Genomic DNA, 19,247 nt, shown 5'->3' on the forward strand with positions numbered 1-19,247 from the left:
TAGACCGTAGCGTCTAGTTTCCCTTCATGGAGAGGACCTTTGCTGTGCGGTGCGCGATGACGTCATCGCGCACCGCACAACTAAGGTCATCTCAATGAAGGGAAACTAGACGCTACGCGTCCAGTTCCCTTCAAAGCGGGGGGCACAGCAGGGCACTGCGGGGGGCACAGTGGCGGTTCTTGCCCTGGTGCGGCGCCCTCCGGATGGCGCCGGCGCCCTCCGGAAGGCGGCGCCCCGGGCAAAAGTACCGCTTGCCCGTGGCAAGAACCGCCACTGCCTGTAACAGCAGCAATCTCCCTCACTCCCTGAATAGACCAGCAATCTCCCTGATTGCACCTGACCCCCATTATGTAGCCGTTACATTCTTGGGGAAATAAAATAAATCAGAGATACATATAGAACATTCACATGGCATCATCAGTGCCATTTCCCTGCATTGGGTATAAGGCAAAATGATCCTTATGGCTATATGCATTTTAAATAAGGTTTCTCGTGGCCACTTACAGTATATGGAACCACTTGTAAAATACAGTACACAAACAAATCCTGCAAAATAACTATCTTTTCTTCAACAAATAGATCTTACTAACTTTGGGGATCATTTACATTTGGATGTAAGTAGTTTTCATTGGACGCCTCTCCGATGTAGCAATACGCGCCCGCACTTATAGGTGTTACTTTCACAATCTCCCTGATATGCTTTTTCAAAAGTAGGCAAGTATGCAAAAAATGCTGATCAAGAGTCCACTGACTACTTACAATGACAACATGTGGAAGATGCCTCAAAGGAGGAAGAGGAGGAAGGTGTTAAAAAAAAGGATTAAGCTCTGTGCAATAAAACATGTATAAATACAGCTGTAAAAGTTTATTGCCACCATCACTGATTCTATTTAGAAAAATCTTATAAGTTAATTTAAAGAAAAGCCGACAGCAATATTAACCTTAGTAGAAAGGGTTAAATGTAACAGGGGATTAAAATTAAAAATTATATTTTATATACACACACACACACACACACACACACACACACACACACACACACACACACACACACCTGTATAATATTATATTTTATATCCCTCAGTCATTATTATTAATATCCATTATTTATAAAGCACCAACATAACCAGTTCGGAGGTTTGTAATACAAATATATAACATGAACCTGATGGTAAAGAAGACCCTGCCCAATGAGCCTACAACATACTTTCCTACTCTCCCGGAATGGTCGGGAGGCTCCTGAAAAACGGATGGCACTCCCAGCACCCTGGGGAAGTGGGCAAGTGTCCTGCATCGCTCTCCCCCCTGTCCACACACCCACCTTCATCTGCTCACCTCCAGGGCAATGATGCGATTTGCACTGAATCGCGCCATCATAGACCCCCTTCCCCCCGCTTTACAAGGCTGGTAATGTGGGTATAGTAAAATGGTGGGCGGGGCAACAATAATGCGATCGCGTCTCCATGTCCCTGGACCGCCCCCTCCTGTGCAACCTGGCTGCTCCCTTCCGGAGGGAGCAGCCAATAAATAGGTATGTGTGGCCTACAATCTAGAAGAAGTAGGGACAGTTAATACATAATGTTCACTATGTAGACAAAAGTGACTGGACACTGACAGCAAATAGAACAACAAGATTTTATTGACATCAGTACTTTGTAGGTCCACGACGTACAGTGATTACTCTAGACACCCTTCTTGGCAAATTGTCCGCAAGTTCCTGGACAACAGCATGTTTTGCCATTCTGCCTTAAGTAGCTGACCAGTCTATCCGGGTTACCAAATTTTCTGTATACAGTCCAGCATCACTCTGGAAACATGACATTGAGCACATTGCTGTCTCAAAGTGATGCAAAAATGTAATTATTAACATAACTATTGGTTAATGTTTAAAATCATATCTATAAAATATCAGCAAAATATTTAAAATATCAAGTAAGTGAAAAAAGTAATGAAACATTATTTTAAGCCAACTGTGTGCCAGTGTGTGACAGGTGATATCTGGCATTAATAGAAATAAATCTAATATGACTATTTAAGATGTCACCTTACTTCATAATTGCCTAGTCTCCCAAAACAGCTGGGAGTCTACCAAAAATCGAGTGGCGCTCACATCATTCCAGAAAAAGTGGGCAATTATTCTAGAGCAACCCACAACCATCTGCTTATCGAGCAAAAGTAGGTGGTCCGGGCAGCCTATGACATAATTCCCTATACTGAGTCGCCTGGTGGGGCAGCCAGGAAGTTGGCTACTATGCATTACTTCTTCAATCGCTGAATGATCACTGAGAGAATGTAATGATCTTTTTTATTTTATGGATACTTAAGAGGCCATATATGAGTCAACCGAATCTCCAATGGCCGATTCTCCAATCGGCGCACTCTGATGATTAGTGATTCTCGGATGATCAGCAAAATATAACATGTTAAAAAGTCGTCGATTCTGATAATTTTTGGTGCGGAATTTGAGAATCAAGGATTTCCAACATGTTGAATTTTGCAGATTCTTTAAAACAATCACATACCTCCCAACATTGGTGATAGTGGATTTGGATAGGGGGAGGAGTCATCACAGTGGCCTGATTTTGAGATGCGAATAAACTATTAAACAGCAAGTAACTTTGCACCTTTGTAAACCATGTTGCAATGCATGTGGGGAAGAGATAAAATAAGCATAAGTATTTGGATTTACTGTAGGAGGGGTATGGCCAAACTACAGTTCCTGCATAATTTTATGTTTCAGCACAATGTCCTAATAAGCCTAATGCTGATTTCCCAGAAACCTGCAAAAGGCTGTTTCTGCAGATTGCAGTCGACATCATCAATGGGGACTACAATAGGATGATCCCTATGTAATAAACCCTGAAACGCTTCGCTTTCAGAGTTTGGTCTATTTGGTTTACTGAGCATAAACCGCTTTATGCCTATAGAGACATATCCACAGTAGAGGGATCTCCCACAGCCTCCAGCCAGCTCCCAAATCTGACACTGCACATTCACCATTTGAAAGAGAAAAGAGAGACTCTGTGTTGGGGCACGCTTAAATAAAACTTCACTTTTAATTAGAATAGGATAAGACTGTAGTACACCGACAAACACACATATAGTATTTTAGGAGGAGGACAAAAAGAATTTTAACCTCTCTCCACTCATATCTTAAGAATCTGGAAACAGATTCTAAAAGGAGATTAAAGATTGAAGATTAAAGTTAAAAGTAAACATTCTCAAATAATATAATAAATGAGGTAACAGTGACACCTGAGATGAAAGTATCAGAGATTAAATTTCTACATAAAAAGGAAAATTTCCAATATATGTCACAATGGCATTTGATATGAAAATTTCGACTAGGAGTTTAGGTCCATTGACCAATGCCAATTGTGATAATGTATCCTGGTATCTTGGTAGAGGTTAAACTGCTATTTCTGGGTTTCTGGTCAGTATGTGGGATGAAAGATAAGAGCTGTATGCAAGTCTGAGATCAGACAAATTTAAAAAAGAAAAAGGATATGAAATCAGTAGAGTCCAAGGTTACTCCAACACTTCTGCTTTTTATACGAGGAAAAAGGTATTTATAAGTGAGTACTATAGTCTGCAAGTCTGAGATCAGACTAATTTGAAGAGGAAAAAAGATATGAAATCAGTAGGGTCAAAGGTTGCTCCAACATTTCTGCTTTTCACACGAGAATCAAGGTATTTGTTACTGCACCTGAGATTCCCTAGTGGTCTCCCATCTAGGTACTATTCAGGCTCCTCACTGCTTAGCTTCCAAGATCAGGCGAGGTTGGGCGTAACCAGTGGGATATGGCAGTAATATCACATAGGTTGTGAATGAGAGAGTGTGTGGTTATTGGCACATACCAAAAGAGTACTTCTGCTGTCCATTGGAGTGCACAGTCTCTCTGTTACTGATGTATTGCAGATAAATTATATGACTGGCATTCGGATAAGAGAGTACTGAATAAGTAAGATATAGGAAACAGATAAGTACAGGGCCTGCCTTCTACTGTCCACTGTCATATAAAAGTATAGCGGACAGTGGATGAGAGGGGCAGGTTACCTGGGCTTATTGAAAATAAGTGTGGAATTACACAGATATCTTAAAGTTTCCTAATACACACCCAAATTCAAGCTATTGGAAAAGATCCCATAGTCATATGTGATCCTAGGGCAAAGTTTTTTTGAAGCAAATAAAATGTGGTTTGTGGAAATAAATTGACCATCTACAGATATTGGAGATCTAATATATGAATGAGACTAAAAAACATTCACAAGACACGTTGAATATTTGCCATTATAGTCAAACAAACTGAATTGAAAGAAAATAGCAGATTACCAGATATTGGATTAAATGGATATCAAAAATTACATAGATTGTACGATACCAGGAAGTAGGTGGGCTGAACCGTGCACTGTTCAGCACCACTTAACACAGACGGCCAATTCACCTGAAGGTGGCTTGTTCACTGTGTGCACATTCACCGTCAGATTCTCTCTCTCTCTCTCTCTCTCTCTCTATATATAGAAGTATCGAGGATGTCCGGCTCTCTCCCCTCTGTATAGCTGCACCGGGTGCCCGCAGATAGAATTCATAGAACAGCAGAATCAATGCGGCACTCCTAGCATCTAAGTCAACAAGTCTTATGGGCACACATTGTATGGCAATGTTTCAGAGCCGGGGTGACGGGGAGCCCAGAGATGACTCATCGGCCGATGACATCACTCAGCTGCGCCAACCGACTGGGAGTTTGTCCCGCCTACGGATGGGTTCGAGTCACGGGTGTTATGCTGTATATAGGTGTTTTAACATTGTTTTTTGATACCTGACGAAAGTGCCACGTTAATAAACGGCACTGAAATACCCGGTGCAGCTATACCCATACTTGCCTACCTGACCCTCTCCATGAGGGAGAAAATGCTCTGTTCCTGGACTTTCCTGGTAATGTATGATTGCCATCACCTGTGGTGAAACACCTTTCTTATCAATTAACTAGCTCCCCACAGGTGATGGCAATCATACATTACCAGGAAAGTCCAGGAACAGAGCATTTTCTCCCTCATGGAGAGGGTCAGGTAGGCAATTATGGCTATACCAGAGGGGAGAGAGCCGGACATCCTGGATACTTCTTTATACGTAAGTTTCACACATGGCACAGGTGTAAAGCTCTAGTCAAGTCTCTTCCACATTATTACATACCTTCTAGTGACCATTTAGCTCCCAGGACTTTTGTCCCAGGCAGTGCAGCCCACTGCTGGGATTGTGAGTAAAGATACAGCATTCCGCAAGCCAGAGGTTTGCAAATATTACCACTTGGTGTTTTGTGTCGGATACTGTGTGTTGCTCACATTAGATACAATATGACGGACATCCAGGTACATGAGGATAGCAGCAGTGGATATACACATATGGTATACCCACTGGGAGAGACCCATGGCTATTCAGCATTGGAAGCAGAAGGCATCCTGTACAACGAAGGTCTAAATGAACAGGAGGAGGCATCTTCTCTTGAACATGTATACCGTAATTTATTAAAGTGGAAACATAAGGAGACTGACTACTTTTATCATTGTCTGTTCCAAAAAACCGTTCCAAAAAAAATACTGCGTGGTTTGCGTATGAGGAACTCCCCGACCATAAGGAGGAATGATCCAGCCTTTTGCCGCAAATGGGTGGGATCATGAATAGATGTTCTATGGACCTGATGCTGCTCATGATAGAGCAATCTACTAAAGAAATTAATTTGTTGAAAGAAAAAATCACGGCATTAGAAACCATACATTAACCCAATTTAGAAGCGGATACCTCTGTAAACTGGAAAGAAAAGCTTAATAGGCAAATCCAGTCATATAAATGTGATCTCATAAAATTTAAAAATGAGAAAAAGGTTAAGGTAGACATGGACTATGAGCATAACAATGTATATCAGTGGAATGACAATCAGCCTAGACGGGATCACAGAAAACCTTTTTTCAGATGCAGTCCACAATGCATGAGAGATATGGAGTCTTCAAATGACCATACACCTACTACTAGTGATTCAGAGCCTACACAGGGTCCCCAAGGCAAATGGGGCCCTTTAGGGGTAGCCACACCCGCTCATGTACGCGACAATGGCGAACCTATACACGAAGAGGACATCAATGGCAAAAGGCAAAAGGCGAGTAGGGCGACCACCAAAGAACCCGAAAACCAAGAAGTCAATTTGTCGGATTATGAGCTCAACGAAGTAGAGGAGCAGGTCCTTACTAAGAATTAATCTTTTGTGCCGACCAGTGTGATAAGCCCCCTACAGTGGAAAACCGAGAAACACAAGCTTATTCGACAACTTAAACTAAAGGAATATTTTGCCAAAAATCCCACTGCATCAGGACCAACTAGCTCAACTATACCAACTCAATTACAGAAGATCTAACCTAGATCCTCCTTTGAGCCACAATCTAACAACGCCTCTATAAAAACTAGAGATGAGCGCCTGAAATTTTTCGGGTTTTGTGTTTTGGTTTTGGGTTCGGTTCCGCGGCCGTGTTTTGGGTTCGAACGCGTTTTGGCAAAACCTCACCGAATTATTTTTGTCGGATTCGGGTGTGTTTTGGATTCGGGTGTTTTTTTCCAAAAACACTAAAAAACAGCTTAAATCATAGAATTTGGGGGTCATTTTGATCCCAAAGTATTATTAACCTCAAAAACCATAATTTACACTCATTTTTAGTCTATTCTGAATACCTCACACCTCACAATATTATTTTTAGTCCTAAAATTTGCACCGAGGTCGCTGTGTGAGTAAGATAAGCGACCCTAGTGGCCGACACAAACACCGGGCCCATCTAGGAGTGGCACTGCAGTGTCACGCAGGATGTCCCTTCCAAAAAACCCTCCCCAAACAGCACATGACGCAAAGAAAAAAAGAGGCGCAATGAGGTAGCTGTGTGAGTAAGATTAGCGACCCTAGTGGCCGACACAGACACCGGGCCCATCTAGGAGTGGCACTGCAGTGTCACGCAGGATGGCCCTTCCAAAAAACCCTCCCCAAACAGCACATGACGCAAAGAAAAAAAGAGGCGCAATGAGGTAGCTGTGTGAGTAAGATTAGCGACCCTAGTGGCCGACACAAACACCGGGCCCATCTAGGAGTGGCACTGCAGTGTCACGCAGGATGGCCCTTCCAAAAAACCCTCCCCAAACAGCACATGACGCAAAGAAAAAAAGAGGCGCAATGAGGTAGCTGACTGTGTGAGTAAGATTAGCGACCCTAGTGGCCGACACAAACACCGGGCCCATCTAGGAGTGGCACTGCAGTGTCACGCAGGATGTCCCTTCCAAAAAACCCTCCCCAAACAGCACATGACGCAAAGAAAAAAAGAGGCGCAATGAGGTAGCTGTGTGAGTAAGATTAGCGACCCTAGTGGCCGACACAAACACCGGGCCCATCTAGGAGTGGCACTGCAGTGTCACGCAGGATGTCCCTTCCAAAAAACCCTCCCCAATCAGCACATGATGCAAAGAAAAAGAAAAGAAAAAAGAGGTGCAAGATGGAATTATCCTTGGGCCCTCCCACCCACCCTTATGTTGTATAAACAAAACAGGACATGCACACTTTAACCAACCCATCATTTCAGTGACAGGGTCTGCCACACGACTGTGACTGATATGACGGGTTGGTTTGGACCCCCCCCAAAAAAGAAGCAATTAATCTCTCCTTGCACAAACTGGCTCTACAGAGGCAAGATGTCCACCTCATCTTCACCCTCCGATATATCACCGTGTACATCCCCCTCCTCACAGATTATCAATTCGTCCCCACTGGAATCCACCATCTCAGCTCCCTGTGTACTTTGTGGAGGCAATTGCTGCTGGTCAATGTCTCCGCGGAGGAATTGATTATAATTCATTTTAATGAACATCATCTTCTCCACATTTTCTGGATGTAACCTCGTACGCCGATTGCTGACAAGGTGAGCGGCGGCACTAAACACTCTTTCGGAGTACACACTTGTGGGAGGGCAACTTAGGTAGAATAAAGCCAGTTTGTGCAAGGGCCTCCAAATTGCCTCTTTTTCCTGCCAGTATAAGTACGGACTGTGTGACGTGCCTACTTGGATGCGGTCACTCATATAATCCTCCACCATTCTATCAATGTTGAGAGAATCATATGCAGTGACAGTAGACGACATGTCCGTAATCGTTGTCAGGTCCTTCAGTCCGGACCAGATGTCAGCATCAGCAGTCGCTCCAGACTGCCCTGCATCACCGCCAGCGGGTGGGCTCGGAATTCTGAGCCTTTTCCTCGCACCCCCAGTTGCGGGAGAATGTGAAGGAGGAGATGTTGACAGGTCGCGTTCCGCTTGACTTGACAATTTTGTCACCAGCAGGTCTTTCAACCCCAGCAGACCTGTGTCTGCCGGAAAGAGAGATCCAAGGTAGGCTTTAAATCTAGGATCGAGCACGGTGGCCAAAATGTAGTGCTCTGATTTCAACAGATTGACCACCCGTGAATCCTTGTTAAGCGAATTAAGGGCTGCATCCACAAGTCCCACATGCCTAGCGGAATCGCTCCGTGTTAGCTCCTTCTTCAATGCCTCCAGCTTCTTCTGCAAAAGCCTGATGAGGGGAATGACCTGACTCAGGCTGGCAGTGTCTGAACTGACTTCACGTGTGGCAAGTTCAAAGGGCATCAGAACCTTGCACAACGTTGAAATCATTCTCCACTGCACTTGAGACAGGTGCATTCCATCTCCTATATCGTGCTCAATTGTATAGGCTTGAATGGCCTTTTGCTGCTCCTCCAACCTCTGAAGCATATAGAGGGTTGAATTCCACCTCGTTACCACTTCTTGCTTCAGATGATGGCAGGGCAGGTTCTGTAGTTTTTGGTGGTGCTCCAGTCTTCTGTACGTGGTGCCTGTACGCCGAAAGTGTCCCGCAATTTTTCTGGCCACCGACAGCATCTCTTGCACGCCCCTGTCGTTTTTTAAAAAATTCTGCACCACCAAATTCAAGGTATGTGCAAAACATGGGACGTGCTGGAATTTGCCCATATTTAATGCACACACAATATTGCTGGCGTTGTCCGATGCCACAAATCCACAGGAGAGTCCAATTGGGGTAAGCCATTCCGCGATGATCTTCCTCAGTTGCCGTAAGAGGTTTTCAGCTGTGTGCGTATTCTGGAAAGCGGTGATACAAAGCGTAGCCTGCCTAGGAAAGAGTTGGCGTTTGCGAGATGCTGCTACTGGTGCCGCCGCTGCTGTTCTTGCGGCGGGAGTCCATACATCTACCCAGTGGGCTGTCACAGTCATATAGTCCTGACCCTGCCCTGCTCCACTTGTCCACATGTCCGTGGTTAAGTGGACATTGGGTACAGCTGCATTTTTTAGGACACTGGTGACTCTTTTTCTGAGGTCTGTGTACATTTTCGGTATCGCCTGCCTAGAGAAATGGAACCTAGATGGTATTTGGTACCGGGGACACAGTACCTCCAACAAGTCTCTAGTTGGCTCTGCAGTAATGATGGATACCGGAACCACGTTTCTCACCACCCAGGATGCCAAGGCCTCAGTTATCCGCTTTGCAGTAGGATGACTGCTGTGATATTTCATCTTCCTCGCAAAGGACTGTTGAACAGTCAATTGCTTGCTGGAAGTAGTACAAGTGGGCTTACGACTTCCCCTCTGGGATGACCATCGACTCCCAGCGGCAACAACAGCAGCGCCAGCAGCAGTAGGCGTTACACGCAAGGATGCATCGGAGGAATCCCAGGCAGGAGAGGACTCGTCAGACTTGCCAGTGACATGGCCTGCAGGACTATTGGCATTCCTGGGGAAGGAGGAAATTGACACTGAGGGAGTTGGTGGGGTGGTTTGCGTGAGCTTGGTTACAAGAGGAAGGGATTTACTGGTCAGTGGACTGCTTCCGCTGTCACCCAAAGTTTTTGAACTTGTCACTGACTTATTATGAATGCGCTGCAGGTGACGTATAAGGGAGGATGTTCCGAGGTGGTTAACGTCCTTACCCCTACTTATTACAGCTTGACAAAGGGAACACACGGCTTGACACCTGTTGTCCGCATTTCTGGTGAAATACCTCCACACCGAAGAGCTGATTTTTTTGGTATTTTCACCTGGCATGTCAACGGCCATATTCCTCCCACGGACAACAGGTGTCTCCCCGGGTGCCTGACTTAAACAAACCACCTCACCATCAGAATCCTCCTGGTCAATTTCCTCCCCAGCGCCAGCAACACCCATATCCTCCTCATCCTGGTGTACTTCAACACTGACATCTTCAATCTGACTATCAGGAACTGGACTGCGGGTGCTCCTTCCAGCACTTGCAGGGGGCGTGCAAATGGTGGAAGGCGCATGCTCTTCACGTCCAGTGTTGGGAAGGTCAGGCATCGCAACCGACACAATTGGACTCTCCTTGTGGATTTGGGATTTCAAAGAACGCACAGTTCTTTGCGGTGCTTTTGCCAGCTTGAGTCTTTTCAGTTTTCTAGCGAGAGGCTGAGTGCTTCCATCCTCATGTGAAGCTGAACCACTAGCCATGAACATAGGCCAGGGCCTCAGCCGTTCCTTGCCACTCCGTGTGGTAAATGGCATATTGGCAAGTTTACGCTTCTCCTCCGACAATTTTATTTTAGGTTTTGGAGTCCTTTTTTTTCTGATATTTGGTGTTTTGGATTTGACATGCTCTGTACTATGACATTGGGCATCGGCCTTGGCAGACGACGTTGCTGGCATTTCATCGTCTCGGCCATGACTAGTGGCAGCAGCTTCAGCACGAGGTGGAAGTGGATCTTGATCTTTCCCTAATTTTGGAACCTCAACTTTTTTGTTCTCCATATTTTATAGGCAGAACTAAAAGGCACCTCAGGTAAACAATGGAGATGGATGGATTGGATACTAGTATACAATTATGGACGGACTGCCACGGTTAGGTGGTATAAAAAAACCACGGTTAGGTGGTATATATTGTAATACAATTATGGATGGACGGACTGCCTGCCGAGTGCCGACACAGAGGTAGCCACAGCCGTGAACTACCGCACTGTACACTGGTTGATAAAGAGATAGTAGTATACTCGTAACAACTAGTATGACTGACTATGACGGTATAAAGAATGAAAAAAAAACCACGGTTAGGTGGTATATATTATAATACAATTATGGATGGACGGACTGCCTGCCGACTGCCGACACAGAGGTAGCCACAGCCGTGAACTACCGCACTGTACACTGGTTGATAAAGAGATAGTAGTATACTCGTAACAACTAGTATGACACTATGACGGTATAAAGAATGAAAAAAAAACCACGGTTAGGTGGTATATATTATAATACAATTATGGATGGACGGACTGCCTGCCGAGTGCCGACACAGAGGTAGCCACAGCCGTGAACTACCGCACTGTACACTGGTTGATAAAGAGATAGTAGTATACTCGTAACAACTAGTATGACACTATGACGGTATAAAGAATGAAAAAAAAACCACGGTTAGGTGGTATATATTATAATACAATTATGGATGGACGGACTGCCTGCCGAGTGCCGACACAGAGGTAGCCACAGCCGTGAACTACCGCACTGTACACTGGTTGATAAAGAGATAGTAGTATACTCGTAACAACTAGTATGACTGACTATGACGGTATAAAGAATGAAAAAAAAACCACGGTTAGGTGGTATATATTATAATACAATTATGGATGGACGGACTGCCTGCCGACTGCCGACACAGAGGTAGCCACAGCCGTGAACTACCGCACTGTACACTGGTTGATAAAGAGATAGTAGTATACTCGTAACAACTAGTATGACACTATGACGGTATAAAGAATGAAAAAAAAACCACGGTTAGGTGGTATATATTATAATACAATTATGGATGGACGGACTGCCTGCCGACTGCCGACACAGAGGTAGCCACAGCCGTGAACTACCGCACTGTACACTGGTTGATAAAGAGATAGTAGTATACTCGTAACAACTAGTATGACACTATGACGGTATAAAGAAAGAAAAAAAAACCACGGTTAGGTGGTATATATTATAATAATACAATTATGGATGGACGGACTGCCTGCCGACTGCCGACACAGAGGTAGCCACAGCCGTGAACTACCGCACTGTACACTGGTTGATAAAGAGATAGTAGTATACTCGTAACAACTAGTATGACTATGACGACGGTATAAAGAAAGAAAAAAAAATACCACGGTTAGGTGGTATATAATTATACAATTATGGATGGACGGACTGCCTGCCGAGTGCCGACTGCCGACACAGAGGTAGCCACAGCCGTGAACTACCGCACTGTACTGTGTCTGCTGCTAATATAGACTGGTTGATAAAGAGATAGTATACAACAATATACTACTATACTGGTGGTCAGGCACTGGTCACCACTAGTCACACTGGCAGTGGCACTCCTGCAGCAAAAGTGTGCACTGTTTAATTTTAAATTAATATAATATTATGTACTCCTGGCTCCTGCTATAACAACCTGCAGTGCTCCCCAGTCTCCCCCACAATTATTATAAGCTTTTATACATTGATGTGCAGCACACTGGGCTGAGCTGAGTGCACACAGACTGAGTCACACTGTGTGACTGCTGTGTATCGTTTTTTTCAGGCAGAGAACGGATATAGCAGAGAACGGATATATTAAATAAAAGTTAACTTAACAACAACTGCACTGGTCACTGTGGTAAACTCTGTCTGCACAATCTCTCTCTCTCTCTCTCTTCTAATCTATTCTAATGGAGAGGACGCCAGCCACGTCCTCTCCCTATCAATCTCAATGCACGTGTGAAAATGGCGGCAACGCGCGGCTCCTTATATAGAATCCGAGTCTCGCGAGAATCCGACAGCGTCATGATGACGTTCGGGCGCGCTCGGGTTAACCGAGCAAGGCGGGAAGATCCGAGTCGCTCGGACCCGTGAAAAAAAAAGTGAAGTTCGTGCGGGTTCGGATTCAAAGAAACCGAACCCGCTCATCTCTAATAAAAACCTTTATGCGACTATTGGAACACGATACTGACAAATTGACTAACAAAGCTACAGTGTAGATGTGCAAAGCCCCTACACTATCATACCACACGACATGGGGCTGGCTGCCACTAAGAGATTGTTGAGTAATAACCCGCTATATACGGGCCCTGATTTAAACTTTTGCATGCACGTGCTTCAAATGACCTTAACTAAGAATTTATTTTTATTTGATGGTAAATTCTACTTACAGTGCAGGGGGGGTGTGATGGGGTCCAGTGTGGCCCTGTCATTCATGTTTGAAGTAGAACAGGATGTGTTCTTTACTGACCCTGAGATAAGTGAGAAGATTACGTTTTACTATCAATACATAGATGACTTGCTTATATTTTGGCTTGGGTCTAGGGAGTCTTTTAGCGAAATGATCGACAAACACCACAGTAAACAACATCCAGTTAAATTTACACATACCATTAGTGAAAATGCTGTCAATTTCTTGGATGTACAGATAAGTCTCACTAATGGTCAGATCTCTACGTCTCTGTATTCAAAGCCCACAGATAGGAACAACTTATTGCATTTCCAAAGTTGTCATCCAGAACCTTTAAAACGGGGGCTCCTGTATTCACAATTCCTCCGGATAAGACGTATTACGTTTGATCCGAGAGCAGCAGAGATGCAGATGAAGGTTATGCTGTCTAAATTCAGAGAGAGAGAGAGAGAGGTTATCATTTAGAACTTTTACAGGCAGCCAAACAAAAAGCTTTAGCTATGGACCGACAGCAACTACTAGTCTCTAGGAATAAAAAAGAAGCAGGTACCATTTTACCATGGGTGAACCAATACAACCCACTTAATAAAAGTATACAACAAACTGCACATAAATGATGGCCAATTGTACAGTCTGATGCCGATTTAAACCTTAAAGAAACTAGAATTATGTGCTGCTATACCAGAAACCTGAGAGATAGACTTGTTAAAGCATATGTGACCAGTATCAGAGATGTTACATACTTTCTAGGTAGCAGGAAAGGGTGTATCAAATGTACCTGCACTACCTGCCAGTATCTTCTTGCAGGGGTCAATTCCAACACCCATTAACTGGTAAAACCTTGGTTATTCGACATAGATTGACATGCTGTTCTAATTTTATCTACCAACTCATATGCCCCTGTGGACTGTCATATGTGGGGAAAACTGAACGGATGTTCAAGGAACATATGGCAGCCCACAGATCAGCAATTAAGGCAGCTATTAGTATGGGACACAGTGACCAGCCGGTCGCCAAACACTTTATGGTGGCCAGGCATTCACTGACCTTGTTGCGATACCATATGATTGATCATGTACCCGCCTCCATACGGGGTGGTAATAAAGGGCTGAATTTGCTCCAAAAGGAGACTTGCAGGATTCACCAGCTAGGCACCCTAACACCCAGAGGTTTAAATAAATACCTTGGTTTGAGCTGTTATTTATAAAGTGTTTATTCTCTCATTGTCTGTATATAACAGTAGTGATCCCTATTACAGCCATCACTGACTTCCACTGGCTAATTATGTATGTTCAATTGAAGAGTTGTAGTGTTTGCCAATATCATAATTGTTAGTGGTAATATGGGTTCTCTTATTGTACAATATACCGCTATGTTTGTACTATTTGTATTTTTGTAGTCATGGTGACGGGGAGCACAGAGATGACTCATCGGCCAATGACGTCACTCAGCTGCGCCAACCGACCGGGAGTTTGTCCCGCCTACGGATGGGCGCGAGTCACGGATGTTATGCTGTTTATAGGTGAGTGTTTTAACATTGTTTTTTGATACCTGGCGAAAGTGCCACGATAATAAACGGCACTGAAACGTTGCCATAGGGCTGTAACACACTAGCCGGTTTTCCCCGGATGGCAAAAAGCCGGACAAACTTTGTCTGGCTTTTTGCTATCTGGGAGAAACCGGCAGAGTCTCGCACACAGGACGGCTTTGAGCCGTGTGTGATGCTGTGCGCATGCGCAGCATCAGACACGGCTTCAGAAAAAACCATTGTGTGTGAAAGCTCCCCTTCACACACACGGTTTACTGGCTACAAAGACGGCCCGGCAGCCGGACCTTCCAGTGGTGAGACCCGGCTGCAACCCGGCAGCCGGGGCTGTGCAGTGTGAAGGGACCCTACCCCTCACACTGTTAACTACAATGCCGGCACGGGATAAAGCCGTTCGGCTTTTTCCCGGCCGGCAAAAGCCGGGTAGTGTGTTTTAGCCCATACAGTGTGTGCCAATAAGATTTGTTGACTTAGACGCTAGGAGTGCCGCATTGACTCTGCTGCTCTATAATATATATATATATATATATATATATATATATATATATATATATATATATATATATATACACACACACACACAAAACAGATACTCTCCCTTTTGCGCTATTTAACAGAAAGTGAGAAAGGATTGGGTTAAGGCTGACAAATTCCACTAAGTCCCTTGTTAGGAGGGACTAAAAAGATACAAATATGTGCCAGTAGAGGAATGGGCGCACTTGGGTTGTTTTTCCACCCAATATTCAATGGGGAAAAACAGCAGTCTCCCTAAGATATTTACTCCTAATTCGTGAGCATAAAACCACATTTAACATGTTCCATGTAAAATTTATTACAACATAAAAGCAATGATACAAAACGGTATAGTATCTCTTCTTGCAGATAACACCATATAGTACAGAGGACCAGTTGAAATAACTTTGATAGATTCCTCCTTCTCCTTTGACAATTCGGAGATTTGATGTTTATGAACAAATAACCCGACGCGTTTCGTCTTACTCTAAGACTTCATCAGGGGTATGTCTCTAGCGCTTGATAAATACTGTTAGTGCATCAATGAAATGGCAATTACGTATTCTGGATACTTGAAAAAAAACACACACCGGTGGGGTACACAGGTGAAAGTTAGATTAAGCCTTATGGTTAAGTGCTTGAATAACAAGTTCAAACGCATAAGCCTGAACGCAAGTTCAAATAGGTATGTGACCTTATGATTCAGGGATTTGGATAACAAGTTCAAATACACAGGTCTACCACAATTTCATATGCGTGTGTAACCTTACCAGTAGCTACAATAGCTTCAAGTCACAACCATTTTTTTTTTAAATAATAACATGTTCCATCATAAAACATTCAAAACATTCAAATTAATACAGAGGAGATATATTATTCCACACTTTAAGATGTATGACTTTTAGCGCTGAATACAAATGTTGAAGGATCACATCAATCTCCTCCTTCTCCTTATAGTTGGTTCGGAGATAGCTTCACAACACAGACAACCCAACGCGTTTCGTCTTATACAAAAGACTTCATCAGGGGTATCTCTGCAATTGTAAAAAATCTTATCAGAACTAAAAATAATTGTTCCTTAATAAAAATGCATAATACATTCAATCAAAATATATGAGGAACATATCATTATAATAGAACAAGGATATATCAGAGCAGACAGAATGAAAAGGAAGAAAATTACAATTGAATCTTGGGGTCCTACCTCAAACAGCTGAGAAGTACAGTAGTTTATACAAACAGTATAATGCGACAAAACTTGTTCATACATGCATTATGGAAACTTCAATATAACACCGAGGCTTTCTGATGAACAATCAGTGTGGCCTAATTGGAAAGATATTGACCTCATCATATATACTGAGTGTTCATATTATATATGTGATAAAAATATATCATAATGTCCCCTCACATACCTTGTGGTGAGATAACTTGTACAAAAATTCGGAAACCAAGGTACTGAAGGGTCACTTAGAAAGGAAACCTAATAAATTCATATTTAGGGCAAATTAGTGAATGGTCATTATCAGATATTTAATTAGTCAACGATATCAGTTTTGACTTAGGATAATTGATGCATTTTATAATTAAACTGTATTTAAAGAACAACCTCCCTTTTTAGGTATAACATTTATAACATTTTTTTAAGACAAAAAACTCTATTGCTGATCACTACTACCATTCTGGCCCATAGCAATTAAATACTCTAATGAGTCCAGCTGTTTCATTGATTGACATAATGAAAGTGCTGATCTTTTAAACCCAGACTCTAAAAGTGCTGGAATGAATTATCAAAGAAAAAACTTTTAATTACATACTATCACAAAATCAAAAAAGAGATGTGAAAGTGAATATATCCTACCATTGAAAGCACTAAAGTGCAATATTGCAAATATACATGAATAAAATATACATAGTGACATTTACATATTTAAATAGCGCTTTGTCCAGAATGATGCCATATTCCCTCACCTTCTATACATCTGCAGTGGACGCTCAGTACCTGTGCAATGAAGCACCAGACTAGATGTTACCCCTTATAAAGGGAAAGGTGATGATGTCATCACATATCCTATTTTGATTGTTGCACAAATAAAGGCTAATTATAGCCTGATTATTAATGGTATAAACTAACCAACCTATGAATTTTATCCTCTTATCATTAGGATTAATTCACTATAATAATCCTCACCCTTATATCCACCCAATATAAGTAAAAGTTTAATTGTTATATGACCCACAATGCATTGCAGTGTGAGTCTCATTGAAAGCTGCTTTTGTGAATGACTGACAGTATTAGTAGCCAATCACTGTGTAATAGGGGCGGGTACTTTAGCCTCTGATATTAGAATAGATGTGTATATCTATAAATAAACATATTGTGAGCACTTAAGAGACACTGCTGTGGGGAAAGTACTTCCCGTCAGCACCATCCACCACCTCTGATCGTTAAAACGAACGGTCCAGGACGCTGCACGCGTCCGCTATAGCGGGACCTTATGCGTTCCAGCGCCATCTTTGTTTTGCGTTCCACCAGCCCCGTCCGGCGCTTCCCGTCATCTGACCTGATCACATGTTATAGGCGGCCAATAAGGAGACTCTCTACCGATTACAGAAGCTAGAATACCGAACGACCGTTCAATAGATAGCCACTTGTACATACTTTAACCCCCGCTTGAATCAATCATTAGTGTCTCATCTGACAATAAATTCCATACCTATGGGGCATACTTATTTCTATTCCATACATTAGAGGAGAAATGAGAGGTCAGAACCCATCATATCCCATATAGTGTACCTATATGAACTATACAGATAGCCTCAGGCCCTATTTAAAAACAGGACTAGGACCCTCGTATAGTTCACAACTCCTATGAGCCCGATTCGCGGGAAATGCATATCCCACATACGTTTCCCGTATAACGTAAAATTTAATTTGAATTAATTTATACTTCGACGGGACCACTAGTATACCCATCTTCTAAATAGTATTTGATTTAAATGGGTCGTGAATTCTTCCACTACCAGTGTAAAACCTTATAAACAGTCATGTTCAATATATTATTAAATTGTGCTACATGTGATCAATTGATGCCCATACACATACTTATAAGTGAAATCTCGTAGCTACTACACTAACGTGATATCATCTTTACCTCATAAATTAGTGATATATTATTACAACCCACACCCTTTACAACGCTATATATGAATTGATACTTTACTGTATATGAATCAACTCGTAAAAACTAGTGGTTGATTCAGATTAATTTAAAACTTTAAATATAGAACCTAAGGTTCTGTTATACTATACTATCACCTAATGTGCTATACGTGTTACTTGATTCCATATTAACTCTATACTATCCTCCCTACAGCTTAAAGTGATGTACAGTATACTGACACCCCTGTGAACAAAGCTCCATCTTTACAATAGTATAGTCATATAAACATAAATACACATACTGACAATTTATTAAATTACATCCTACTCTTATGGCCTAAAATACCTTCTTAGTTTGAACCGGGGGAAGGTATAAGCTAATAACTGAACCTGTCACTGAGCAAGCATAGTCAATACATCAAAGGAGGGTTTGTCTCCTTTAAAGGAAGACTGCCATGTCTATGCTCTCGTTCAATCCATTCGGAATGAGGGTATTGAGGGTATAGATCCAGAAAGATTCCTTTTTAGTTATCTGTTTATCTCTATCACCTCCTCTCTTATCTTCCTGTATATGTTCAATCACTGTAAATGTCAAGCCCTGAACATCTGAATCATGTTTTTCCTGAAAGTGGCGGGGGAGGCTATGATTCTGAACTTTATTTCTAATATTCCGCAGGTGTTCCTGTATCCTTATTTTAAGGCTTCTCTTGGTTTTGCTATATATGATAACTTGCAACTACATTCGATCTTGTATACCGCATAGTTAG

The 19,247-nt window shown here is 42.7% G+C and overlaps 1 long non-coding RNA gene and 1 pseudogene across 2 annotated transcripts; both read right to left on the minus strand.

Annotated features, from left to right (window-relative positions):
* Nucleotides 1-3,694: 3,694 nt before the first annotated feature.
* LOC134962402 (5S ribosomal RNA) lies at nt 3,695-3,813 on the minus strand (annotated as a pseudogene).
* A 12,311-nt stretch (nt 3,814-16,124) lies between these two features.
* On the minus strand, nt 16,125-17,351 carry LOC134957005 (uncharacterized). Of its 2 annotated transcripts, none has more exons than XR_010186373.1 (3): nt 17,289-17,351; nt 16,733-16,800; nt 16,125-16,351 (listed from the first exon to the last, which is right to left on the minus strand). It is a non-coding gene; the product is annotated as an uncharacterized LOC134957005 (long non-coding RNA). The 2 variants fall into 2 exon arrangements; XR_010186374.1 differs by lacking the exon at nt 16,125-16,351 and adding an exon at nt 16,532-16,643.
* Between the last annotated feature and the right edge of the window lie 1,896 nt (nt 17,352-19,247).

Source organism: Pseudophryne corroboree, chromosome 9, assembly GCF_028390025.1.
Source record: "Pseudophryne corroboree isolate aPseCor3 chromosome 9, aPseCor3.hap2, whole genome shotgun sequence".
Taxonomy (NCBI): domain Eukaryota; kingdom Metazoa; phylum Chordata; class Amphibia; order Anura; family Myobatrachidae; genus Pseudophryne; species Pseudophryne corroboree.